At 46.8% G+C, this 26,898-nt stretch overlaps 1 pseudogene; it reads right to left on the bottom strand.

Annotated features, from left to right (window-relative positions):
* Nucleotides 1–7,585: 7,585 nt before the first annotated feature.
* LOC132649072 (grainyhead-like protein 2 homolog) lies at nucleotides 7,586–24,896 on the bottom strand (annotated as a pseudogene).
* Nucleotides 24,897–26,898: the final 2,002 nt, after the last annotated feature.

Consider the following 26,898-nt stretch of genomic DNA (forward strand, 5'->3'; position numbering starts at 1 on the left):
GGCCTTTTCTCTCTGGCCTCTCATAAGGCGTACCCACCTACCAACTCTTTGACATAGAAGCACTGCCTCAGAGACTTAGGCTGCACGGCCACATATCCAGGCCAGGTACACATCCACAGGGTATTGTAATGAAACCTGAAGTCCTTGCCACAAAGACCGTTCAAGGCACCAAGCTGCTGAAAACATGGCTGAGCTCAGTTTGCCCATGTAAGACACTTTGTAACCAAACTCCAGCTGCTTAAGCCTCCCCTGCAATCACTGCCCAACATGAACCAGAACTAACAATGAAAACTCTCATTTGAATAGGAGAAGGCATGACCATCATTAGAGTGTCTATTTTGATCCTTTTCTTCTACTCAGCATTTCTGTCGTTCATTCCTTTCCACAGCCTTATATGTTGGTATTTTCTGTTATATAATTTTCATATGAGATTGAGACTCAAAGAGATCAGAGATGTTTCTCCAAAACCATAAAACTACTAACTGTCAGAAGCAGGAATCTCCAATCTGGTCAGATCTGCTCATCTTTCCACAGCTCAACTCCTTTTCCTCTATGAACGACTATTGTGCCTTTTTCTCTCTGCTCACTGAGTTGTCTTTGTCACTACTTACAGCACCTAATATCAGGCCTTTAAGAGATTGTAAGCAGTGGTCCATGATGTCCTCACATGTCATGGCCTCCTCTTCCTCTCTGCCCAGGTGAATTTGGGTGAGATGACAGAAGGAGATATATTTTTGATGTCACACAGAGTTTTAGGGGCTAGAGTTGTGGCTGGGTTGGTTATCTTAGTCCCTAGAAAGTACAAGAATTCTACTTTCTCCTTGTCCTCCCAGTACTAGTTATTCTTTGGATTTTTCCTATACCTTTTTGAGACAGGGTCTCTGCGAAGCTGCCTTAAGCCTTCAACTTGAGATCATTTTGACTTAACCTACCAAGTGCAAAGGTTGTAGGTTCCACATTAGCCATCTCAGTGGGACCGGGGAGCTTTGCTCCCTAAAATTCATTCTGAACTGAGCCAAGACCGTGGTGTGCTAGAGCGAGCATACATGGGGTGAATGCGAGATTGAAGGAATCAACAGTTGACCTGGCTGTGCTTCCCAGGCTGTGCTTTTTTCGATTCAATGGAGAAAATCTCTGAGATGAGCATCTTCTCCAAAGTCAAGAAACTGAATTTAAACGGTAGCACTGAAAAGCTGCTGTAACTAATGGTTTTCCTCTGAACCTTAGGGGATTTGGTTCTACTTACCAGATGGTCAGTCCTCATTGTGGGCAGCTCCTCCCAAGGATGAAGTCACCTCCCTAGCCAGATTCCACACTCTCCCAGGCAAACAAATGCTAAGAAGGAGGCCTATTGGTAGGTACAGCCAAAGATCCAGCTCATACTAGCCTGAGAGGGATGCTCTGGAGGCCAGGGGCAGAGCAGCATGGCCAAGATCCCTTCTCACCCATTTTGCTCATCCATGCAGCAATACTTTCAGGTCAGCTTGCAAGCTGAGTTTAACCAGGGCCTCTGTCTCTGGAGAATTGCTCCTGGATGCCTACAGGCTGGTGCTGGGCTGAGTCTTCCTCACCCTAATTCTCTCCTAACACATTTCTTTTCTCCCCAGCTTTACTTGGCACCATCGATTGTGGACTGTCTGGGGAAGCACAAGTGGGTCCGCTGAGCTAGCTGCCCAGGTCTTACACCCAGGGCTACATGCAGAGGCAAGAGGAGAGACAGGTGTGTTCTGCAGGCTCTGGAGCTTGCATTCTCACCCCTTTAACAGGCTGATCTCTGTGAATGGGAATCCAGATCAAGGCTTTAAAGCAATAGTGGGGTTGTGGAGCAGGAGCTGGTGATCATGGCTTTGGTTCCAGGAGTAGCAGACTCCCCCACCTTCTCTGAGGATGCTCCCTCTTCAATCCCTGAAAGAAAAGGACTCATGTCCTGAGCAATGGTGCTACAGTGTAAACAGATTTGCCCAAATACGTAGCCTCGCTAACACAGTCTGAGAAGCCTGAGCTTGGTTCCTCCAATCTGTGAGACGACTGTGGGTCACTGTGTGGGCAGAGTTCATTCATCCATGGCAGAGAGTTGATGTGTGACTTGTGAGATTGATTTGAAGGGACAATATAGTCAACATGGGAGAGGATCAACAACCACAATGACAAGAACAGTTCAGAGAGGACACTGTAGCAAGATAAATCCAAATGCAAGAGAAGCCAGGTAGAATGAACCCTCCCGTTTCCCCGGGGACCACCACTGCCACCCTGGCTGTGTCACCCATGTGACCTCATCTGTGCTTGTTTTAGCAGCTTTGTATCCTGTGGTAGTTAGTGGTGCTAGTGGAACTCTCCTGCCTCTCTAAGCTGGTCTTTCACATGGCCCCTTTGCCTCCCTCCTCCTGTCAGAGTAGAGATCACAGGGCTCTATTCTGTGTTTAGCACCCCACATTCTAAGCCTTCCACCTGGTAATGATTACCATTGAGGTCTCCCAGCTGCCTCCAGGGGATATTTCCTGCTCCAATCTCCAGGAAAGCTTAAGTGATTGTTTTGAGACCCTTACACAAATCATCTTCTTCCTCTTCTTCATCATCTTCTTCCTCTTCTTCTTCATCATTTTGTTTATCTTCTTCTGATTTTTCTTCTGGTTCCAATTCTACTTCTTCTTTTTCCTCTTTTCTTCTTCCTCATCTTCATTATTATTACTATCATTTCTTTAATTTTTTAATTTTAATTTTTAATTTTTGTTTGTTTTTCAAAACAGGATTTCTTTGAGTAGTCTTGTCCTTCCTCAAATTAACTATATAGACCAGGCCTTCTTTGAACTCAGAGATCTGCCTGCCTCTGCCACCTGAGGACTGGATCAAAGTCACGTACTCAAAATCCCCAGCTCTTAGTCTTTTTATTATTCTTATTCTTATTTGGTGTTTTGAGACAGGGTTTCTCTATTTAGCCCTGGATACCCTGAAAATTCACTCTATAGATGAGGCTGGCCTGCATTTCACAGGGATCTGCCTGTCTCACCTGCCAGCATTGGGACAAAGCTGTGTAAGGTGATGACCCAAGTGTTTTTTATACATAATATATTATTAAGTTTTATTATGTGCACTGGCATGATGAAGATCTTTCAGTTGTATTGTAAGTCAGTACTGGATGGTAAAGAAATTAAGTCACCTTGGAGCTGACTTTCTTCTAGAAAGTCGTTGATGGGGCTGGTGAGACTTCTCATCTTCGCAAAGTATGTGTTGCCAAGCCAGGTGCCCTGAGGGAAAGGAGAGTTAATACCCTCCAAGTGGTCCTCTGACTTCCCACTGGAGCCATGACATGTGTGTCCACATATGTGTGCATATATACACACAGACAGGCATAAACACATACAGAAAGAATTATATAATATAAATGAGGAAGAACTTGAATAATCTGCTCTGAAAAAAATTGAATTGTTCCTTCTGCAGATGGCAGGAGAAAGCAGGTAGGCTCCAGGATTCAGGTACCAAGATAACGGAACTTGTAGTTGACACTGCCCTAAATACATAAGACTTTCTTTTCTGACACAAGATCCATGCAGGGTCATGGCTCAGTGTCTCAGTGGTAGTGCATACACCAGCATGCACAAGGCCTTGGGTCCGTCTCCAGCACAAAACCCAAATCTAAAACAAAACATCCAGAGGACAATTGGAGCTCATATAGTAGCTGACAACCATTCTGGAGGTAGGTGCCTCCTCATTCATTTAGGCCTACTGTAGGCATTTGAGTGCCAGGCCTTCCAGACAGAGAAAAAGAGAGGAGAGTCTGACCTTTAAGAGGGCACCCCACAGTGATTGACACTTCTGTGCACATCCCTTTAGTCAGTCCTCTGTAGCCAGGACAGATCTTAGGAGGCTGGACAATGTTCAACTTTGGGTGGCCTTGTGCCTAGCTATAAATTGGGAGCCTTGCTGTTAGCAAAGAGACACTGTGACAGAGGTGAGAAACAGGCATATCTCAGCCTATGGTGTCTGAGGATCTTTCTCCTTCTGGGTATGACAAAGTTCAGAATGTGCCCCTACACCTGTCAGAGTGGAATGTAGCTAGGTACAGTGAGACCAAAGAGCACTCCAGAAAACAAAGACAAGACAGCCCTCAAATGCTTCATCACAAGAGCCTTTGGCTTTCTCACACGTGAAGCCTGGTGGATGTGTGTGTGTGTGTGCGTGCGTGCGTGCGTGCGTGCGTGTGTGTGTGTATAACTGATTTTTAAATCAGTTCACATTCCCTTAACAATAGCAAGCCATCTCTGGTGGTTTGAACGGGTATGGCCCACAGTCTCAATGCTTGGCTACATGGAAGGGCACCGTGGGAGGAGTGGTCTTGTTGGTGTGGGTGTGGCCTTGTTGAGGGAAGTCCATCACTGTGGTGGCAGTGTTTGAGAATAGATGAGTTCTTCTAACCCTTGCGTTATGCACAGTCCCCTTCTGCTGCCCGTGGATCAAGACATAGAACTCTCTGCTCCCTTTTTAGCACCATGTTTTCATGGATACTGCCAAAATCTTGATAAGGAAAAAAAAAAGATGTTCATCGAAGCATGGTAGGGAGGGAAATAAAAGCAATCACAGTGCTTGGAGCTGAAGCAGAGGTGAAGAGCATGACTGTGCAAGCCTGGGACATGAGAGGGACAGCTAATGCTGTCCTTTTGCCGTGGCAGATCTCAGAGTTCATGGAGAAAGTGTTTCTTCCAGATGACTGTTTTATACTTCATGGAATGGATCCGACTTCTGAGGCAGGAGGTGAGTCAGAGTTGAAGAGTGGAGGAAGTAATCCTGTGTGTCCCCAGACAGTTGCTGGCAAACCAGGCCTTTGAAAAGCTCATCAGCCTGAGAACCCGGGTACAGCCTTTAGTTCCTATCTGCTGTAGGTCACCATCTCTTTCTGAGCTCACACCAACAGGAAAAGGGCTCTGTGTGGACACTCTGGACACTAGTTGAGACTAGGTTCAGGCCACACCGCGTGGTCACTATGCCAGTGAGTGGGTCTCGTGTCCATCTTAGTAGCTTGAAGGATTTGGGGCCAGCTATGCCTTTGGATGTCTTGCTAAATCATACCACATGGGTAGATTAATCTAGCTACTTTTACTGGTGCTAGTGTAGATAGAGAATAGTTTTCTACCATCCTTTCTCAGGCAAAACTGTCCTTATTGGACAGCGTGAACTGAGGCCCCTGCCTTTCTCTCCCACATAGCTAAACATTCTGAGTCTTGAAAGCATCCTGTCAGTCATTCTCAGGGACAATTTTGGAGCATCAAATTGCCAGCTGAATGTACTCATCCAGCCTGTCCTGTAACTAGAGACGGGTGATGCTTAGAATAAGTATCACAATGCAATGTCCAGATTGAAACCAGAGAGTAGGGGAGAGCAATCAGCATTTGAATGAACAAGGGTAAGGTGTACACATTTCAAAAGAACATTATACCAACATATAATGTGGGAAATCTGAATGTGAAGAAGCTATGTGGCCTTGGAGGTATAAGGTGGAGTAATTATTGCCCAGCACTGTGCTCTAGGTTAATTAATTAAATCCTAATCTCTGTGTGGTGATTTGGGTATATAGCTGGTTTAGGAATAGCTGCTGTTTAACTAAAAGGTAAATCCACGTGAAATGGTAATAATCATCAACAACCTCAAATTTAAAATTTCTCGCTGTCCCGATTGTGTGGCAGAGCCTCTGAGAGCTGACTGTCGTGCTGACACTAGGTAGTGAAGGAAAGCAGGGCGCTCTTTCTGGGAAAGGTGGTCCATGGGTTAGCATCTAGGCCGCCGGCCTCTAGGTTGCTGAGCAACTTGACAGGTAAAGGCAGCAGCTGCCACCTCTCTGTCCTCTCTCTGCCTGTCCTTCTGTCTCCCTCCCCACTCTGTATTCTCTTCTCTCTTATGCTGGCCCACACGGTCTGCCTCAGTTTTCCCAAAAGAAACTTTCTTGTAGCACACCTGTTTGTAGCATGTAATTTATATATCACAACACCATGAACCTCTGGGATTCTACTTCTAAGTTTTATCACCACAGGAGACACAGAGCTGATATTGCAGCTAGGAGGCTCTCCGAGAGAGCCTTTGGTCCTCTTCACTATGCAAACTTGCAACAATCAGACACTCATGACTCTATTTAATGTCACGATTTGCTTTTCATCACACATAATGAATGAAAAAATAGATACTTTGCAATAGTATATGAATTAAACACTGCACAACAAGTTTGATGCAAAGAGGTTTATTTAAGGGCAGAGTGGGAAAGAGATGGAAAGACAGTGGGAAATGGTGGAGGGGAGAGTGCCCCAGGAGAGAAAGTCAGATTGAGGGAGCAGTGACAGACAGGTCCTACATATCTGGAGCTCCACCTGGCTTTTACCTGGTGGTGGCAGGTGATGACATCAGAGCTTGCTAAGCAACCTAGCCTAACAGACTGTGCTGGGACTGTTTCTTTGAACATACCCATTGCAGCAAAGTCCTCATCTCCTGCCATTCTCCTTGGCTTATCTTCACCGAGGGTGTCAATGGGCAGTAAGAATAGAGAAGCTGCCAGGAGAAGAAAGGAAAGGGCCAGATCATTAGGACTAGAGCAATTGAGCAGCTGATGGAAAACCATTAGAGTGATCCAAAAAGTAACAGATACCAGGCTGTCATTTAGTTTGGGTGTTTTTTGGTCGTTAATTAATTAATTAGCTTTTCTCCATATCATAGCTTGCCCTCCCAGGCCCTCCTTCTCACTTCATCTCCCCCTTTTCCCATTCCCTTTTTCCACAGTGAAGGAGGGCCTCTTATGGAATTCAACCCAAGCTGAGTTATGTAGCTTATTTTTTTTTAAGGGAATTTGTTCTTTTGTAGTGTAAACAACTGTTCATGGTTTCATAACTATGCAAATCAGATAACAACTGAATCCACCCACTGTCCGGAATGAGTACTGAATAAACATAGCTAAATTATAAACACCTTGTCCAGGGGAGGCCTGGAGTTTTCTATCTTTCTTGTTTTTCTGTGAACATGCATGCCTCACTAGGAAGGTGGCGCTGGCACAGTTATCAGACTTTCCTTTTAAAAGACCAAATCTGTGAGAATTTATGTCAAGGAGTGACATGCTTGGTTCAACTTGCAGCTAGTGCAAAGCCGTGAGCTGCATATTATTTGGTGTCATGATTACTGACAGGGAGCTATAGCCAAGGAGAATTGAGGGAGTTGTGGAATGGGAAGCCTCAGTCCAGAAGTCCCAATTTGTGGAGCTATGTGGTGAAAGGCCTGACATAGCCTGGCTAGCCATGTTGCTATGGTGGAAGACAGCGGATCTGGAGGTCAACACTGCCTGCTGCTCCGTGAAGGATGTGCTGTCCCTACCCATATTTCAGATGGAAGAGGAAGACATGACCAGAGCACCCAGCCAATCCGCCAAAGGTCCCATCTGTCCCCATGACGCCAGGAACAGGAGCACAGCTACCCAACCTGCCCTGCAGTGCGTGAAGACTTCCTGGGACACAGAGAACCGGAAGCCATGAGCAAGTAAAGTGGGAGTGAAGAGATGGTAAGTGTGCTGCCAGCATCTCTCTCTGCTTTAACAAAGTGGAGGGTTCAGGCCAGGATCTTGGAAGGGATGTTGAATCCCTGTTCGCTTTATCTCGTGTGTCATTGAGCTGATGGCTCAGGCCACAGATCATGATTAAAAGAAAGGGGGAGGGAGCCCAGGATTCCTTCCCTAGGACTAAGGACTGGCTACCATGCCGCTAAGGAGGAAAACTTAAAATCACTACCTTTTTTTTTTTTTTCTGTTTCTCTCTCCGTAACGAGCCTAAAGACAGCAGAGCTGTCAGGAGCAAAATTAAGAGCCATTTTTTGGTAACAGTGACTGGGCAACACCCTTAAGGCATTAAGTAATGAAATTAGGTGATGTCAGCTGATTAGCAGCTGGTATTTGTGAAAGATCTATAAGGCATCCATGCCCCAAAAAGTGTATAAAACTGCAGCCTGAGCCTACACAGGCACGGCAGGCTAGACTCTCGGTGAGGAAGCCCCAAGACCGCCCATACCCAGCCTATTCCCGAACGGCTGTTTGAAAATCCCAGAGCAGCTTAACAAACTGGCCCGGGAGGGACCACCTTATCAGACCGGCCCTGGAAGGTGGCTCCTGATCAACCGCAGCTTCCTTTACATCTGAGGCCTGGCTGGAGCAGAGAAACTCCAAGGCCCTTCAATTCACCAGAAGATGCGTCTTAGGCCCGGCGGGAACTGCAAAGTTCCTTGACCTAGAAGACTCCTAAACACCGATTCCAGAGGCAACATCTCTGAGCCCGTACCTGTGGCCAGGTTGTATTCCCCATAAGATGTATAATGTGCTATGCTATTCTTAGATATCTATGTGATTAGTGTCATTAAAGCAGGATTCAAAAATCATTCTGGCGTTGGCTTGCCGCCCTTTTGTGGCATCTCCCTTTTGTGGCATCTCAGTTAAAGTCCTCCAGCATAATCAAGGGCTCCTGACAACGGCTGTCAAGCAAACTTTGTGCTCCTTATTACTGACCTGGTAGCGGAATGTCTTCCTGAACAAGGCCCAGTGGCTGTTTGCTGAGATCCCCTGGAGGCATTTAAACAAAATGACCTTCCTCAGAGCCATCTGCAGGTTCCGGGCCAGAAAATGGGTGTCCTCTTTACCCCACCCATGACCAGTGAGCCAAGAAGAAGCTCATCTTGTCCATCCACTCAAGAAATGTGGAGAGGTAAGGAAAAAAGACATCACAGTTCCCCAGGCTCTTTGTGATGAGTGGACTAGCTGAGTTTCCCTTGAAGGGGGAGTTCTAGGGGTCTCATGTGGAGCTATCAGAGTAACTTGTAGAGTGCTGGAGGGCCTGGACTCCAGGCTCTTGGGGGAAAAGTGGACAATAAATAAGGGCCTGACAGGCTCAAAGGGATTAGCCAAGAGGCACAGGCTTCAGCTCCAAGCAAGTGGAAGAGCTGACAGTTGGTCCAAGACCCCGCCCCCTTCCCAGCAGTCTTGTAACAGTCACTGGAGATGGGTGAGGTGAGTGAGATGGGTCTCCAGGCTGGAGGGCAGCGAGCCCACCTCTCCCAGGAAGGAGTGCACCAGAAGCTCCTGACAAGGGGACTCAGATGTCCATAAGCGTGATCTTGAAGCCTTCCACCATGCTCTCCATGTTTCAGTGAAGGTGTCCCCATTTGAGGAGTGTTCAACGATGTCATCCATGTTCACCAGGACTCCCTTTTTGCTCTTGTTATAAAGCTTTGTGGTTTTCTCCACTGGCAGCCCGTACTTCTCAGACAGCGCTTCCATCAGGCCCTTCACTGTGGGTGAACTCAGCCTCAGAGCATGGGACACCTCATCACTCTCCTTCCACACGTACAAAAGCGCTAGCCGCACATTTTCTTCTTTGCTCTGCTTAGACGGTGTGGGACCAAACCACTCTTCCATGGCCTGAACATCCGTTCAACGAGGACGCGGCTTCTCTTGATCATCTGTGGTGAAATACACCTGTGCAGTCCTCGCAGAGTGAACATCTGGACTGAAGAGCACAGGCTGCGAGTGCAGGTCAGGCAGGGTGTTCAAGTACGCGAGGTCACTTTTCTTCTGGAAAGGTTGGCGGCCAGCCTTCCCTCAGAGGAGTTGCTGCACTGGGTTGGGAGGCCTGGCCCTCCCCTTTCTTCCTCTTCTGCTTTCTGTCTTCCTCTTGGATTTTTCTTTCTGCTCCCTGGTCTCAGAAGACCTTGATCTGGCAGTGCGCTCTGTGGACGGCTTTCTTGCTGCGGTTACTGTCACTGTATGTGTCAATCTGAATCGTCAAAGGAAGTCCTTTCACGCCCTTCTGGGAGGAGAAATCTGTACTCGAGCAGTTCACGGTGATGAAAAGTCTTTGCCTCTTGGTTCCCATCCCGGGTGAAGGAAACAGCCTTGTGTGTGATCTCTTCAATGTCTGCAGTGGTGCTGCAGCTCTCCTTGTAGTCAGCGAGGTCGAGGACGCTCTGGGTTTGGCAGTGTGCTGCCGGGAATGCCAGTACCTGCAGTATTGCAGCTGTTGGTCCCGGTTTCTGCCTTCACTGAAGACTGCCATCGCCGCACTCCTGACTTTGCCGCTGGGGTGTCGGGAGCATTTGCTGTCTCCAGTCTCACTGCGTGTTGCGGCATAGAACTGTCCTTTGTTGAGGGAGGTCATGGGCCCTCCCCTGCTTCTGAAGAAGAGATTTGGTGGTGTCCGGATGTACTGAAATGTTCTACTCCCCACCTGGTCGTTCAGATAGTCTTCAGCAGAGGCAGAAGTCCTCTGAGACTTCTCTGAGGTCCCATCCCTGAAGCTCTCCCTGTAAGTGCTGCAGGCCTACTGCGCTGGTTGTTCCTGACATAGGAGCTGTGGCTGGCTTGAGGGCAGGTCATACCGAGTCTGTTCAAATATGACGACCCGCTGCTCCTCGCCATCTGCGGGGGCTAGTGCACATGGTGCCATGAACTCCGGTGTGGAATCCTCAGCTTTCACCACAGTGATGCCTGACATGGGGATGACGGCCGGACTCTCTGTGATGGACAGGCTGTACTGCTCTCGCTTGGAACTCTCCACCTGCACCCGGTTCTCTCCTCCGCTCAAGCATCTCTGGACTTCACTGGTGCCCAGACAGTTTCTTTTATCCGGGTCTTCTTGGCTGTCCCTTGCTTTGCTCACAGGCAGAATTCTCCTGTCTCGAGGGACTTGCAGTAGTCAAAGAGAAGGCCTAAGGCAGCAGCACTGTCCTCATCCCCACTGATGCGCATCATAGCTCGATGGCCGCAGTCAGCGGGTTCTCCAGGTAGGACCGACTTCCAGGCTTCATCCTCACTCATCTAGGCTCTGCGGGTACTGAAGGGAGGTCACTGGGTATGGACACTTAAGGCCACTAGTCTTTTATTATTGCCTGACTCTGGTGACACGTTTGATCTAATGAACTTGTTCCCCTTTTCCTAGAGCCTCAGCCTCTGGTGAAACTTGACTTTCAAGTCTGTGCAGGTGACGGTGTGTGAGAGCACAGAGATGGCAGAACAAGAGCTACAGGTAATTCTGCTTTCATCCCCCCTCACCACTCTTGCTTGCTTCCTTGCTTGTGCCCTCACATAGCCAGAAAGGGGAGATGGGATGGGGGAGCTGGAATGGGGCCCGTGCTTGGAGGAGGCCCAGCGAGCATGGAGTCCTCCCGGACCACGACAGGGGTAGACACAGAGTGGAAAGCCTCAAAGTCACATTTTGTTGAATATAAAACTGGTATGTTTATTGTAGAGAAATTTGGAAAATCGCAAGCTAAAACTCAGCTTCTGGAGAAGAATGCCATCCTAACAGTAGGTGTAAACACACACAAACACACACACACACAGAGCTATTAGTTTTGTTTTGCTCTGTTCTGAGCCTGGATCTAGTTACTTCGCTCAGGTTGGCCTTGGTCTCCCATTGGTATCAAGCCTGGCCTTGCTTCTTACAAAAGTGGAATACACACAATGTTTGGAATCATAAGAGTACAAGTATTAGATATTTCTCCTGAAATCTCTTGCAAACATGCACACTGTGCAATGGGCGTCCAGTGCTCTACATGCTTCATGGCTTACTTAGGTCCCATTGTTGGACATTGAGGTAATTCTCAGCGTTTTGCTACAAGCAGCACTACCACAGGCAGGAAGGGGCTCCTTTTGAATGCTTTTTTAAATTTTTTTTTCAAGATAAAGACTCGCTGGATGGAAAAGAAGACCTTTAGCTGTGCTAAAAGCACATGACACTTTCTGCAGATGCATCTTCACTGGTCCTCTCTGTTCAGATGGTGGCCATATGAGACTATTTAATTTAAACAAAATTAAAAGTTCATGCCCTCATTTGCATGGGGAACACATATGGCAAGTAGCTACTGTTCTGGGCAGCAGGAACTCAGCTCTTCCGTCTTTCTAAAGAATTCTACCATGCAGTTCAAGTCCACAAGACCACCAGTCCACACTGTCCCTACCAAGACAGGACACAGGTGGCCAGTGCCACTGTGATGCCCTAAAAAACTCTACCAGCCTAATACACACTATCCCCTTTGAGCCTTTTCATTTCGTTCATTATTAGCGATTCAGAATGCTGTTGTTCATGCATTAACTTTCACATATATTTTTCTTTGGAAGTTAAAATGTTAGGCTATTTTCTGACTAGCTTTTCCATACCAAGATCAGTCTTTGGAGAGTAAATTAGGTTGCAGAACCTTTGCAGCTTACTGCATTTCCCTTATGCTAGTGTTCACCCGCTGAAGAGCACAGGGATCAGCTAGGCAAAGCTCCCTCTAGTCTTCTTCCAGGCTTGTGTATTCCTGTCATTCTCTGTAAGACACAAGCCTGAGGCTACACAGACATCCCTCATTATTTGCCAAAGAACATTAAAAAAATAAGAATGACCTCATTACCCACTCATTTAAGTGCTCACGGGTGCTTATATTTTTTCTACTTTGTCCACATACACTTTGAACTTGTCAAACTGTTTTCAATAGTTTGCCTTCTAGTACATTTCAGTATTTGCAGAGAAATTATGTTTTCCCTATTCTTTTCCAAAAGAAACAAAAATTATACCTTTTGATATAGTCTTTCTCCTCTCAAAAATAATCCTGAGATGAATCTTTTGAACCCTTCCATCACCTGAAGAAATTTCACTTATAAATTGGACCAGAAGTTCAGTTCAAATTATAGACTTGGTGTGGATGTGGGACACCCGGTTACGTTCATAGCACTGGGGCCATCCTCTGGGGACATGGTGACTTTGCTTGTTCAAGTTTCCCAGGGGCCCCTTGGAACTGGTTGGGCTGTGGCTTTTGTTGTTATTGTTTGTTTGCTTGTCTTTTGAGGCAGTCTTAATTGGTAATCCAGATTAGCTTCAAACCCTCTATGTAGCCTGGGAGCCCAGGAGCCCAGGATTCCCTTGAACTCCTGCTCCTTTCCCTCCACCTCCCAACTGCAGGGTTTCCAGGCATGCACCACCTCCACAGTGGGTTATGGTGCAGGGGAACAACCCCGGGCTTAGGGACTCTAGGCAAGCATCCTGCTAACTGAGGGGCAGCTCAGGCCCCAAAGCTCCTAAGGGCACAGTGGGGAGCCCCTTTGGTTCCAGACACAGTCCCAGAGTCACCCTGACCCAGGAGCGCCAGCTCCCACCTGCTAAAGTAACAAACGAGTTCCCATTTCTTAGCCCAGGCCTGAATTCCAGTATCCACCTTCTTGTAAATCTGCAAGAGAGAGAGCTCACTTTATCCAGAAGAACCTGGAGCTCAGCACAGTTTTCCTGCGGAAAACAAACCCCAGCAGCAAGGGCGAAGCACATTTGGTGTCCAGCAGCCAGCTTATTTTTCAGGACTCTTGTTCCAACTCCCAAACACTTTCCAGTCTGTGAGATTCATCTCCCCACCACTGTAACGGCCAGCACCTCTCCTGGCACTGGCACGGAGCTAAGGAGCCTGGATCTTGAGGGACTTTCTATTGTTGTAGCTGCTTCTCAGCAGAGCGCCTGAAGCATACTTGAGTGACTGCAACGTGGCAACCCTGTGGGGATCTGGAAAGTATGGAACTGGCCTTGAGTCCATTTTAGTCAGGAGGCCAATCTCGCTGGCTTCCCTGGCAGCCCATCAGTCAAAAGCCAACAGCCCAAACTCAACTACAGCTCAGCTCTGAAGGCAAAGGGCTCTGGGGGCATTTGCCAGTATCTGAAATCATTTTTGGTTGATAACATTAGGGCGCAAGAGTGGCAGTGATTTTGGCATCTGTCTATAGGGTAGGGAGCAGGACAGGTGCTCAGCACCCTGCGGGGGCGGGGCTGGGGGACAAAGTTCCTACAAAGGACTAGCCGGAGCCCCTGAGGCAGAGACTCCAAGGCTTGGACTTCCACTGAGTGTCCAGGGTCATCAGGCATCATGCCATGAGAACAGACATTGCATTTGTGGCCGGACATTTGTAAAAGGAGATGGCTGGCTTTTAAGAGTGCCCTCGCCTCTAACTTTGGAAGTGTCTGAAAGTTCTACTTCTTGTTCTAAACCCTTCTCCTCAAGGTGGGAAGTAATCAGACAGCTAGAGCCAACTGCATCCTCCCGGGGTGGGACTTGCAAGCTTGGGACCAGGGACATCAAGAAAAACAGACTAAGCAGCCTAGATGGCCCTCAGCTGGGGACCTGAGCCCAGCTGTGTCTCACCCTGGGGGAAGGCCCACCGCAAAGCACCATCCTCTAGGCACTTACTTGTCCAGGATGAAATAAAGATCGAAACCCCCCTCCCCCCCATTGCAAACTGGTCTGCAGTCCTCCCGGAGTCCCCATGTCCAGCGCACACCAGTAGGAGCACCTCCATGCATAGTCCCCGCAGGCCCGCACCTGGGCACCTTGCGCAATCCATGCTGCAGCCGGAGCGCTGGTCTCTCTTGTGTCCCTGGGACATCAGCGACGCTCCATAAGCCGCCTGGGCTCTGTTCGGGACCCCAGGCTCCCTGAAAACGCCCGCAAGCAACTGTACAAAGTAGTTCAAGGATTTCGCTCTGGTTTCTGCTGGTTTGGCGCCTGGGTGTCGGGTTTCAGGGACCCCAGGGCGCTGTGCTCTGTGGAGCTCCTGGGCTCGGGCCTCCAGGCTGTTCCCAGGCTGTGCTTGAAGATTGGCAGTCAAAGTGGTTCCGTCCCGATGGCTCTTTGTCCTAGATTTTAAGCATGATGGGGTGGGTTTTCAAACTGTTCTTGGTTGGGGCAGTGCGCTGTCTTTGTTCCCTCCCCTCCTTAGTTTTTTTTTTTTGGGGGGGGGAGGAAGAAAGTCTAAAGAGTGCCACCTTGTGGCCAAGGGCGGCGAAAGTGTTGGGGTCAGTTAGATTGGGTGGGGACATTTTGGTGACAGGGGAGAAATCCTTGAGTTTTCAGGTGAGCTACTCGCCTTTAATTAACCCTTCCTTCTTGTCTCGCTTCTTGCCTTTCCCACCATCACCTCTCCATTCCCTCTAACCTTCCCGTACTTTTGTTCTCTTTTCCTCTTCTGCATCTGCGGATACAGTCCCTGTGAACATTTGATGAAAACCCATTTCCTTCAAGCAACCTGGCTCCAGCTCCAGGCCAGGCCCTTTCAAACAGGAGCCCTTGTGCAAAAAAACAGGGAAAAAAGCAAGGCCTTCGTGAGCTGAGCCATCAAGTGATCTTAGTTTTATAGCTACTCACAAAGGTGGAAATCTGGACACGCGATGCCGCTGGACAGAGTTCTTGAGGGCTTGGCCCGGCCCAGGCATCTAGATTTTCTCGTCTCCAAGTTTTAGGGAGCCTGGGACATGAGCTCTTCCTTTCTGCCTGTAAACTTGGCCTTTCCCTGCCTATCTCTGATGAAGCACTGAGGAAGTAAACAGGGCTCAAGCGATCAGGTACAGGGCCACAGGTCTGTGCTTGCCTTCCTGGAACGAAGGGTTTGAGTCTCAGGCACCACAGGACACAAGGTCTAGCTTCTTCACCCACTCTGGCAGTCACTGCAAGTCTGTCTCCAGTTCTAGGCTCTTCTAGATAGGCACACCTGTTGCCTCCGCTCACGAGCCTCTGAGACCTTCACTCCCCACCCGACCATCCTGGTAGTTTTCCTCCAAAGCATACACCATGAAATTCCAGCATCCTGGAATGTTTTATTCATCGATTGTGCCTTCAAACCAGCACATTGATAGCGAATTGCACTAGCTCCCCTCTGAGGCGACCTCCAGAGTTGCCCACACTGAGTTCACACACCTGCCAGCTAGGTATCTCATACATGGCTTACGTCACTGTGCAGAATTGATGCTCTCTGGTTTTTGAGACACGGGTATGAGATATTGTGGCTCCCCTCTTCCTGGATCACTTACTCTGAGGATACTCAGTGGCAACCATAGGAAACCCAGGCACCACACTGGTAACTTGGGCGCTGATTCTCCAGTGCTTTGCCAAGTCTTCAGGGGACTGCAGTGTCTGAGACCAAAGCAGGCACCTTACCTGGGTCTCCCCTGAATCCTGACCCGTGGAAAGTAGGAGACAGCTTTTTACCTGTGTTCTAAGCTGCTGGCTTCAGGGGTGGTTTGTTATGCAATAGTTGGTAATGAATAAATGTGTTATCGTTTTACGCAGTGGAGAATTTCTGTAGGATGGAAATGATTCAACCGTTTCACAGACTTGCTTGTCTATGAAGCTATTTTCAGGTAACACCTCTGGCACCCACATTTTGGGAATGACTATATCCAGAAAACAAATAATTAGGGGAACTGGTCTAACTGGTCTAAGCTGGCTTTTTCTTTACTTTCTCCTGCCTCAAAAGAGGAAAACCCATCTTGGCCTCACCAAGCACTGTGATGATGAGGATGAGAAATCTACAGAAACCAGCTGGACCAATGAAGGCTGGAAAACCAGGACACTGGTCCAGGGTGAGAAGGAACTTGACAGTGTAAGAGTTTGTGAGACTTGCATGGAAAAGGACTAGAATGTCTCTGTATGGAAGCAAGGGACAGGAGGAACCCGGGATTAGGATCGTTTCATCCCAATGTCCTCAGGGTCCTCTGAACTATTTAAGAGTTTGGGTGGCACAGGAATGCCCTGAGAATATTGGTGTGAGAGTGAACTAGAAGGCCAGCCTGGGAAAGAACGGGAGTCACCAACAGAGCTCTGTCAAGCCAAAAGTACCATGATGTTGGACAGAGGCTTAGATCCCAGGAGGAGGAGATTCCATTCAAAATGTGTTTGCAGAGAAGTGGGGAGGGTAGAAGAGTGTGCCTCTCCCCAGGACAAACATGACCCTAGGGAGGGCAGAGAAGCAGCTGCAGTTGTTCAGGTATTAGAGTGTACCAGCTGCCCTGCCTGTCTTCCAGGATTTTGCAAAGAGGCCTGTTGATAGGAACCTACCATCTCCAGCCTGGATCATCTCCAGCTTGCTGCTGCTGTGGCCAGCACTGAGTCCTGCAGTGATTTCCAGGAAGACAATGGAACTGCCAGCTCATTCTGCAGGAGCAGCTCAGGTTTATGCAGGGAAGGGTCTATTTCTGAAGATGAGGTAAGAACTAAGAGCAGAAGAAATACTTCATTAAAATCTAATGTTTTCAGTTTTGTTTTAAAGTAGGTTATGAAACACTAGAATTATTTTCAAGGAAAAGCAGAGCCAGTTACATCATTTGGAGTCTCGGATGAGAACTATCTTACTGGTGGAATGAGCAGTGAGCAAAAAATAATTTGCGGGCTCGCGGGCAAGATGGCGGCGCCGGGAGGACTCTCATTCTGAGCAGCAGCAGCAGGATCAGCACAGTGACCAGTAATCAGAACTCGGCGGCCATAAAACACAGTCATTGTGTTTCCCAGAAAAAGTCTAGCAGACCAGTGGGGCTGAGGCACGATCACTCAGCTGTGCTCCAGACACAGGCACAAACAGTTGCTGCGCGCCTGATGTCCAACTGGGTCACAGCAGCTAATCATTAAATTTACAACAAGAAACGCAGAAACAGGGCAGCTGCCCTCAGGACTTCCCTGGGTGAGAGGAGAACTCTCTCGATTAACAAAGACCACAGTTACAACTCAGGTCTATATCCCTGAGGTGAGCAACTCCTGAAAAAACACCAGCCATCCAGGGACTATACCCAAAAAGCTGAGAAGACATCCTTCAGGAAAAACCAGCTTTCTGCAAAGGGGACTCTCTCCACCACAGGATCCCCAGGAACCACCAGAAAATAACCCCAAACACCTAAGATAGCACAATGGGTAGAGGCCAGCGTAAAAGCTCAAGCAACAAAAGACAGAGCAATATGGCATCTCCAGAACCCAGTTACCCAGGGGCAAGTAGCCCTGGACACCCCAGCATAACTGAAATCCAAGAAGATGACCTAACAACTATGCTCATGAAGATGATAACAGAGGAAACAAATAAGATACGTAAAGACATAGAGGAAGATAAACTCAAACAGAATATTGCCATCCGTAAAGAAATAGAGGAAGCTGCAGCCAAACAGTTTGTGGCCTTTAGAAAGGAAATGCTTAAAGCACTGAATGAAATGAAAGAAACAGAGTTGAAGGAACTAAAAGAAAAACAGGAAAGTACAATCAGACAGGTGAAGGAAGTAAACAAAACAACTCAAGACCTGAAGATAGAATTGGAAAAATTAAAGAAAACACAAATGGAGGAAATAATGGAAAGGAAGAATCTAGGGAAGAAAACAGGAACTACAGAGGTAAGCATAACCTACATAACAGACTAAATAACAGACTACAAGAGATGGAAGAAAGAATCTCAGGTGTAGAAGATACAATGGAAGACATCGATGTATCTGTCAAAGAAAATGTTAAATCCGAAAAATTCCTGACACAGACCGTCCAAGAAATCCAAGACAATATGAAAAGACAAAACCTAAGAATAATAGGTATAGAGGAAAAAGAAGACTCCCTTCTTCAAGGCCCAGAAAATATTTTCAACAAAATCATTAAAGAAAATTTCCCCAAGCTAAAGGAGAGGCCAATTAGAATACATGAGGCCTACAGAACACCCAACAAATTTGACCAGAAAAGAAAATCCTCCCGCCACATAATAATCAAAACAGTAAGTATACAGAACAAAGAAAAAATATTAAAAGCTGCAAGAGAAAAAGGCCAAGTAACATATAATGGCAAACCCATTAGAATCACACCTGACTTTTCAACAGAGACTATGAAAGCCAGAAGGGCCTGGACAGATATCATGCAGACCCTAAGAGAACAGAGATGTCAGCCCAGGCTACTATACCCCGGAAAACTCTCAGTCCTCATAGATGGAGAAAACAAGATATTCAATGACAAAAACAAATTTCAACAATACCTACAAACAAATCCAGCATTACAGAAGACACTAGAAGGGAAAATACAACCCAGGAAAACTAGCTACATTCAAGAAAACACAGGAAATAAATAACCTCACTTCAGTAAAACAAGAAGCAACCAAGCACACAACCTGATGACCACAGCCAATATCAAAATCATGGGATCTAACAGCCACTGGTCATTAATCTCTCTCAACACCAATGGACTCAACTCTCCAATAAAAAGACACAGATTAACAGAATGGATACGTAAACTAAACCCAGCAATCTGTTGCATACAAGAAACACACCTAAGACACAAAGATAGACATTACCTGAGGGTAAAGGGTTGGAAGACGACTTTCCAAGCAAACGGACCCAAGAAGCAAGCAGGAGTAGCCATTCTAATATCTGATAAAATAGACTTTCAACCAAAATTAATAAAAAGAGATGGGGAAGGACACTTCATACTCATCAAGGGAAAATTCCACCAGGAAGACATCACAATCCTGAACATCTATGCCCCAAATACAAGGGCACCCACATTTGTGAAAGAAACATTGATAAAATTTAAAGCACATATAGATCCCCACACATTAATAGTGGGAGACTTCAACACCCCACTCTCAACAAAGGACAGAAATTAAACAAAGAAACATTGTCTCTGACAGAGGTCATGAATCAAATGGACCTAACAGACATTTACAGAACTTTACACCCAAACACAAAAAAATTTACCTTCTTCTCAGCACCTCATGGAACCTTCTCCAAAATAGACCATATAGTGGGTCACAAAGCAAGCCTCAACAGATACAAGAAGATTGAAATAATCCCTTGTATCTTGTCTGATCACCATGGAATAAAGCTGGACCTCAACAATAACAGAAATAGCAAAAAGCCTACACACACGGAAACTGAACAACTTGTTACTAAATGACAGCTGGGTCAGGGAAGAAATAAAGAAAGAAATTAAAGTCTTTCTAAAAATCAATGAAAATGAAGACACAACATACCCAAACTTGTGGGACACAATGAAAGCAGTGCTAAGAGGAAAGTTCATAGCACTAAGTGCCTTCAAGAAGAAATCTGAGACAGCTCATTCAAGCACCTTAATGGCTCACTTAAAAACCCTAGAAAAAAAAGAAGCAGACACACCAAGAAGGAGTAGACAGCTGGAAATAATCAAACTCAGGGCTGAAATCAATCAATTGGAAACAAATAAAACAATTCAAAGAATCAATGAAACCAAGAGCTGGTTCTTTGAAAAAATCAACAAGATCGACAAACCCTTAGCCAAGTTAACTAAAAGGCAGAGAGACACCACCCAAATCAACAAAATCAGAAATGAAAAGGGGGATATAACTACAGACACTGAGGAAATCCAAGCAATCATTAGGACTTACTTCAAAAGTCTATATGCCACAAAATTTGACAATCTACATGAAATGGACAATTTTCTTGATAGATTTGACTTACCAAAGCTGAATCAGGACCAGGTAAATCAACTAAATAGACCTATATCCCCCAAAGAAATAGAAGCGGTCATCAAAAGTCTCCCATCCAAAAAAAGCCCAGGACCAGATGGCTTCAGCACAGAATTCTACCAGACCTTCAAAGAAGAGCTAACACCAATTCTCTTCAAACTATTCCACAAAATAGAAACAGAAGGAACATTACCAAACTCATTCTATGAAGCGACAGTCACCTTGGTACCTAAACTTCACAAAGACTCAACAAAGAAAGAGAATTTCAGGCCAATCTCCCTTATGAACATTGATGCAAAAATACTTAATAAAATACTTGCAAACCGAATCCAAGAACACATCAAAGATATTATCCACCATGACCAAGTAGGCTTCATCCCAGGTATGCAGGGGTGGTTCAATATACGGAAATCCATCAATGTGATCCACCATATTAACAAACTGAAAGAAAAAAACCACATGATAAATCTTCCTAGATGCTGAAAAAGCATTTGACAAAATCCAACATCCATTCATGTTTAAAGTATTGGAGAGATCAGGGATACAAGGCACATACCTAAATATAGTAAAGGCGATATACAGCAAGCCTATAGCCAACATCAAACTGAACGGAGAGAAACTTAAAGCAATCCCACTGAAATCAGGGACAAGACAAGGCTGCCCACTCTCTCCATATCTCTTCAACATAGTGCTGGAAGTCCTTGCTAGAGCAATAAGACAGTTGAAGGAGATCAAGGGGATACAAATTGGAAAGGAAGAAGTCAAATTATCACTATTTGCAGATGATATGATAGTATACATGAGTGACCCAAAAACTCTACCAGGAAACTCCTACAGCTGATAAACACCTTCAGCAAAGTGGCCGGATACAAAATTAACTCAAAAAAATCAGTAGCCCTCCTGTATACAAAAGACAAAAGGGCTGAGAAAGAAATTAGAGAAACAACACCCTTCACAATAGCCACAAATGACATAAGGTACCTCGGAGTAACCCTAACCAAGGAAGTCAAAGGCTTGTATGAAAAAAATTTCAAGTCTCTGAAGAAAGAATTAGAAGAAGATATGAGAAGATGGAAAGATCTCCCATGCTCATGGCTTGGCAAGATTAACATAGTAAAAATGACCATCTTACCAAAAGCAATCTACAGATTCAATGCACTGCCCATCAAATTACCAACACAATTCTTTACAGACCTGGAAAGAAAAATTCTCAACTTCATATGGAATAACAAGAAACCCAGAATTGCTAAAACAATCCTCTACAATAAAAGATCTTCTGGAGGTATCTCCATCCCTGATCTTAAGCTGTACTATACAGCAATAGTTTTAAAAACTGCATGGTACTGGCATAGAAACAGAATGGTGGATCAATGGAACCGAACAGAGGACCCAGAAATAAACCCACACACTTACGGACACCTGATCTTTGACAAAGACGCCAAAACCATTCAATGGAAAAAAGATAGCATCTTCAACAAATGGTGCTGGTCCAACTGGATGTCTACATGTAGAAAAATGAAAATAGATCCATACTTGTCACTCTGCACAAAACTGAAGTCCAAGTGGAACAAAGACCTCAACATAAAACCAGACACATTAAATCGGCTTGAAAAAAAAGTGGGAAATACCCTAGAACTCATTGGTACAGGGGAAAACTTCCTGAACAGAACACCAACAGCACAGGCTCTAAGAGCAACAATCAATAAATGGGACCTCATGAAACTGAAGAGTTTCTGCAAAGCAAAGGACACCGTTATCAAAACAAAGCGACTGCCTACAGATTGGGAAAGAATTTTCACCAACCCTTTATCTGACAGAGGACTCATATCCAGTATATATAAAGAACTAAAGAAGCTGAAAAGCAGCAAACCAAGTAATCCACTTAAAAAATGGGGAACAGAGCTAAACAGAGAATTCTCTGTAGAGGAATATCGAATGGCAGAGAAGCACTTAAAGAAATGCTCATCCTCACTAGCCATTAGGGAAATGCAAATCAAAACATTACCCTGAGTGGGTAATGAGATCATTACCCACTCATTTAAGTGCTCACAGGTGCTTATATTTTTTTCTACTTTGTCCACATACACTTTGAACTTGTCAAACTGTTTCCAATAGTTTGCCTTCTAGTACATTTCAGTATTTGCAGAGAAATTATGTCTTCCCTATTCTTTTCCAAAAGAAAAAAATTTATACCTTTTGATCTAGTCTTTCTCCTCTCAAAAATAATCCTGAGATGAATCTTTTGAACCCTTCCATCACCTGACGAAATTTCACTTATAAATTGGACCAGAAGTTCAGTTCAAATTATAGATTTGGTATGGATGTGGGACACCCGGTTTCATTCGTAGCACCGGGGCCGTCCTCTGGGGACATGGTGACTTTGCTTGTTCAAGTTTCCCAGGGGCCCCTTGGAACTGGTTGGGCTGTGGCTTTTGTTGTTATTGTTTGTTTGCTTGTCTTTTGAGGCAGTCTTAATTGGTAATCCAGATTAGCTTCAAACCCTCTATGTAGCCTGGGAGCCCAGGAGCCCAGGATTCCCTTGAACTCCTGCTCCTTTCCCTCCACCTCCTAACTGCAGGGTTTCCAGGCATGCACCACCTCCACAGTGGGTTATGGTGCAGGGGAACAACCCCGGGCTTAGGGACTCTAGGCAAGCATCCTGCTAACTGAGGGGCAGCTCAGGCCCCAAAGCTCCTAAGGGCACAGTGGGGAGCCCCTTTGGTTCCAGACACAGTCCCAGAGTCACCCTGACCCAGGAGCGCCAGCTCCCACCTGCTAAAGTAACAAACGAGTTCCCATTTCTTAGCCCAGGCCTGAATTCCAGTATCCACCTTCTTGTAAATCTGCAAGAGAGAGAGCTCACTTTATCCAGAAGAACCTGGAGCTCAGCACAGTTTTCCTGCGGAAAACAAACCCCAGCAGCAAGGGCGAAGCACATTTGGTGTCCAGCAGCCAGCTTATTTTTCTGGACTCTTGTTTCAACTCCCAAACACTTTCCAGTCTGTGAGATTCATCTCCCCACCACTGTAACGGCCAGCACCTCTCCTGGCACTGGCATGGAGCTAAGGAGCCTGGATCTTGAGGGACTTTCTATTGTTGTTGCTGCTTCTCAGCAGAGCGCCTGAAGCATACTTGAGTGACTGCAACTTGGCAACCCTGTGGGGATCTGGAAAGTATGGAACTGGCCTTGAGTCCATTTTAGTCAGGAGGCCAATTGCACTGGCTTCCCTGGCAGCCCATCAGTCAAAAGCCAACAGCCCAAACTCACCTACAGCTCAGTTCTGAAGGCAAAGGGCTCTGGGGGCATTTGCCAGTATCTGAAATCATTTTTGGTTGATAACATTTAGGCACAAGAGTGGCAGTGAATTTGGCATTCTGTCTATAGGGTAGGGAGCAGGACTGGTGCTCAGCACCCTTGGGGGGGTGGGGGGAAGGGGAAGAGAAGAAGTCCACACAAAGGACCAGCTGGAGCCCCCGAGGTAGAGACTCCGTGGCTTGGACTTCCACTGAGTGTCCAGGGTCATCAGGCATCATGCCATGAGAACAAAAACTGCATTTTGTGGCCGGACATTCATAAAAGGAGATGGCTGGCTTTTAAGAGTGCCCTCGCCTCTAACTTTGGAAGTGTCTGAAAGTTCTACTTCTTGTTCTAAACCCTTCTACTCAAGGTGGGAAGTAATCAGACAGCTAGAGCCAACTGCATCCTCCCGGGGTGGGACTTGCAAGCTTGGGACTAGGGACATCAAGAAAAACAGACTAAGCAGCCTAGATGGCCCTCAGCTGGGGACCTGAGCCCAGCTGTGTCTCACCCTGGGGGAAGGCCCACCGCAAAGCACCATCCTCTAGGCACTTACTTGTCCAGGATGAAATAAAGATCGAAACCCCCCTACCCCCATAGCAAACTGGTCCCCAGTCTTCCTGGCGGCCCCTGTGTCCGGTGCACACCAGTAGGTAGCAGGCATGTAGAGTCCCCGAAGGCTCGCGCCCGGGCACCTCGCGCGGTCCATGCTGCAGCCGGAGCGCTGGTCTCTCTTGTGTCCCTGGGACATCAGCGACGCTCCATAAGCTGCCTGGGCTCCGTTCGGGACCCCAGGCTCCCTGAAAACACCCGGAAGCAACTGTACAAAGAAGTTCAAGGATTTCGTTCAGGTTTCCGCTGGTTTGGCGCCTGGGTGTCGGGTTTCAGGGACCCCAGGGCGCTGTGCTCTGTGGAGCTCCTGGGCTCGGGCCTCCAGGCTGTTCCCAGGCTGTGCTTGAAGATTGGCAGTCAAAGTGGTTCCGTCCCGATGGCTCTTTGTCCTAGATTTTAAGCATGATGGGGTGGGTTTTCAAACTGTTCTTGGTTGGGGCAGTGCGCTGTCTTTGTTCCCTCCCCTCCTTAGTTTTTTTTTTTTTTGGGGGGGGGGGGAGGAAGAAAGTCTAAAGAGTGCCACCTTGTGGCCAAGGGCGGCGAAAGTGTTGGGGTCAGTTAGATTGGGTGGGGACATTTTGGTGACAGGGGAGAAATCCTTGAGTTTTCAGGTGAGCTACTCGCCTTTAATTAACCCTTCCTTCTTGTCTCGCTTCTTGCCTTTCCCACCATCACCTCTCCATTCCCTCTAACCTTCCCGTACTTTTGTTCTCTTTTCCTCTTCTGCATCTGCGGATACAGTCCCTGTGAACATTTGATGAAAACCCATTTCCTTCAAGCAACCTGGCTCCAGCTCCAGGCCAGGCCCTTTCAAACAGGAGCCCTTGTGCAAAAAAACAGGGAAAAAAGCAAGGCCTTCGTGAGCTGAGCCATCAAGTGATCTTAGTTTTATAGCTACTCACAAAGGTGGAAATCTGGACACGCGATGCCGCTGGACAGAGTTCTTGAGGGCTTGGCCCGGCCCAGGCATCTAGATTTTCTCGTCTCCAAGTTTTAGGGAGCCTGGGACATGAGCTCTTCCTTTCTGCCTGTAAACTTGGCCTTTCCCTGCCTATCTCTGATGAAGCACTGAGGAAGTAAACAGGGCTCAAGCGATCAGGTACAGGGCCACAGGTCTGTGCTTGCCTTCCTAGAACGAAGGGTTTGAGTCTCAGGCACCACAGGACACAAGGTCTAGCTTCTTCACCCACTCTGGCAAGTCTGTCTCCAGTTCTAGGCTCTTCTAGATAGGCACACCTGTTGCCTCCGCTCACGAGCCTCTGAGACCTTCACTCCCCACCCGACCATCCTGGTAGTTTTCCTCCAAAGCATACACCATGAAATTCCAGCATCCTGGAATGTTTTATTCATCGATTGTGCCTTCAAACCAGCACATTGATAGCGAATTGCACTAGCTCCCTTCTGAGGCGACCTCCAGAGTTGCCCACACTGAGTTCACACACCTGCCAGCTAGGTATCTCATACATGGCTTACGTCACTGTGCAGAATTGATGCTCTCTGGTTTTTGAGACACGGGTATGAGATATTGTGGCTCCCCTCTTCCTGGATCACTTACTCTGAGGATACTCAGTGGCAACCATAGGAAACCCAGGCACCACACTGGTAACTTGGGCGCTGATTCTCCAGTGCCTTGCCAAGTCTTCAGGAGACTGCAGTGTCTGAGACCAAAGCAGGCACCTTACCTGGGTCTCCCCTGAATCCTGACCCGTGGAAAGTAGGAGACAGCTTTTTACCTGTGTTCTAAGCTGCTGGCTTCAGGGGTGGTTTGTTATGCAATAGCTGGTAACGAAATAAATGCGTTATCGTTTTACTCAGTGGAGAATATATGTAGGATGGAAATGATTCAACCGTTTCACAGACTTGCTTGTCTATGAAGCTATTTTCAGGTAACACCTTCTGGCACCCACATTTTGGGAATGACTATATCCAGAAAACAAATAATTAGGGGAACTGGTCTAACTGGTCTAAGCTGGCTTTTTCTTTACTTTCTCCTGCCTCAAAAGAGGAAAACTCATCTTGGCCTCACCAAGTTCTATGAGGAGGAGGATGAGAAATCTACAGAAACCAGCTGGACCAATGAAGGCTGGAAAACCAGGACACTGGTCCAGGGTGAGAAGGAACTTGACAGTGTAAGAGTTTGTGAGACTTGCATGGAAAAGGACTAGAATGTCTCTGTATGGAAGCAAGGGACAGGAGGAACCCCGGATTAGGATCGTTTCATCCCAATGTCCTCAGGGTCCTCTGAACTATTTAAGAGTTTGGGTGGCACAGGAATGCCCTGAGAATATTGGTGTGAGAGTGAACTAGAAGGCCAGCCTGGGAAAGAACGGGAGTCACCAACAGAGCTCTGTCAAGCCAAAAGTACCATGATGTTGGACAGAGGCTTAGATCCCAGGAGGAGGAGATTCCATTCAAAACGTGTTTGCAGAGAAGTGGGGAGGGTAGAAGAGTGTGGCTCTCCCCAGGACAAACATGACCCTAGAGAGGGCAGAGAAGCAGCTGCAGTTGTTCAGGTATTAGAGTGTACCAGCTGCCCTGCCTGTCTTCCAGGATTTTGCAAAGAGGCCTGTTGATAGGAACCTACCATCTCCAGCCTGGATCATCTCCAGCTTGCTGCTGCTGCGGCCAGCACTGACTCCTGCTCCTCCTCCCTCCTTTTCTTCTCCTCCCTCCTCCTCCTTTAATGAAGGTTTTAGTTTCACTGTAAGATCAGTTATGTAAATATGTTTTT

Source organism: Meriones unguiculatus, chromosome 18 (genome assembly GCF_030254825.1).
Source record: "Meriones unguiculatus strain TT.TT164.6M chromosome 18, Bangor_MerUng_6.1, whole genome shotgun sequence".
In the NCBI taxonomy this organism is placed as follows: domain Eukaryota; kingdom Metazoa; phylum Chordata; class Mammalia; order Rodentia; family Muridae; genus Meriones; species Meriones unguiculatus.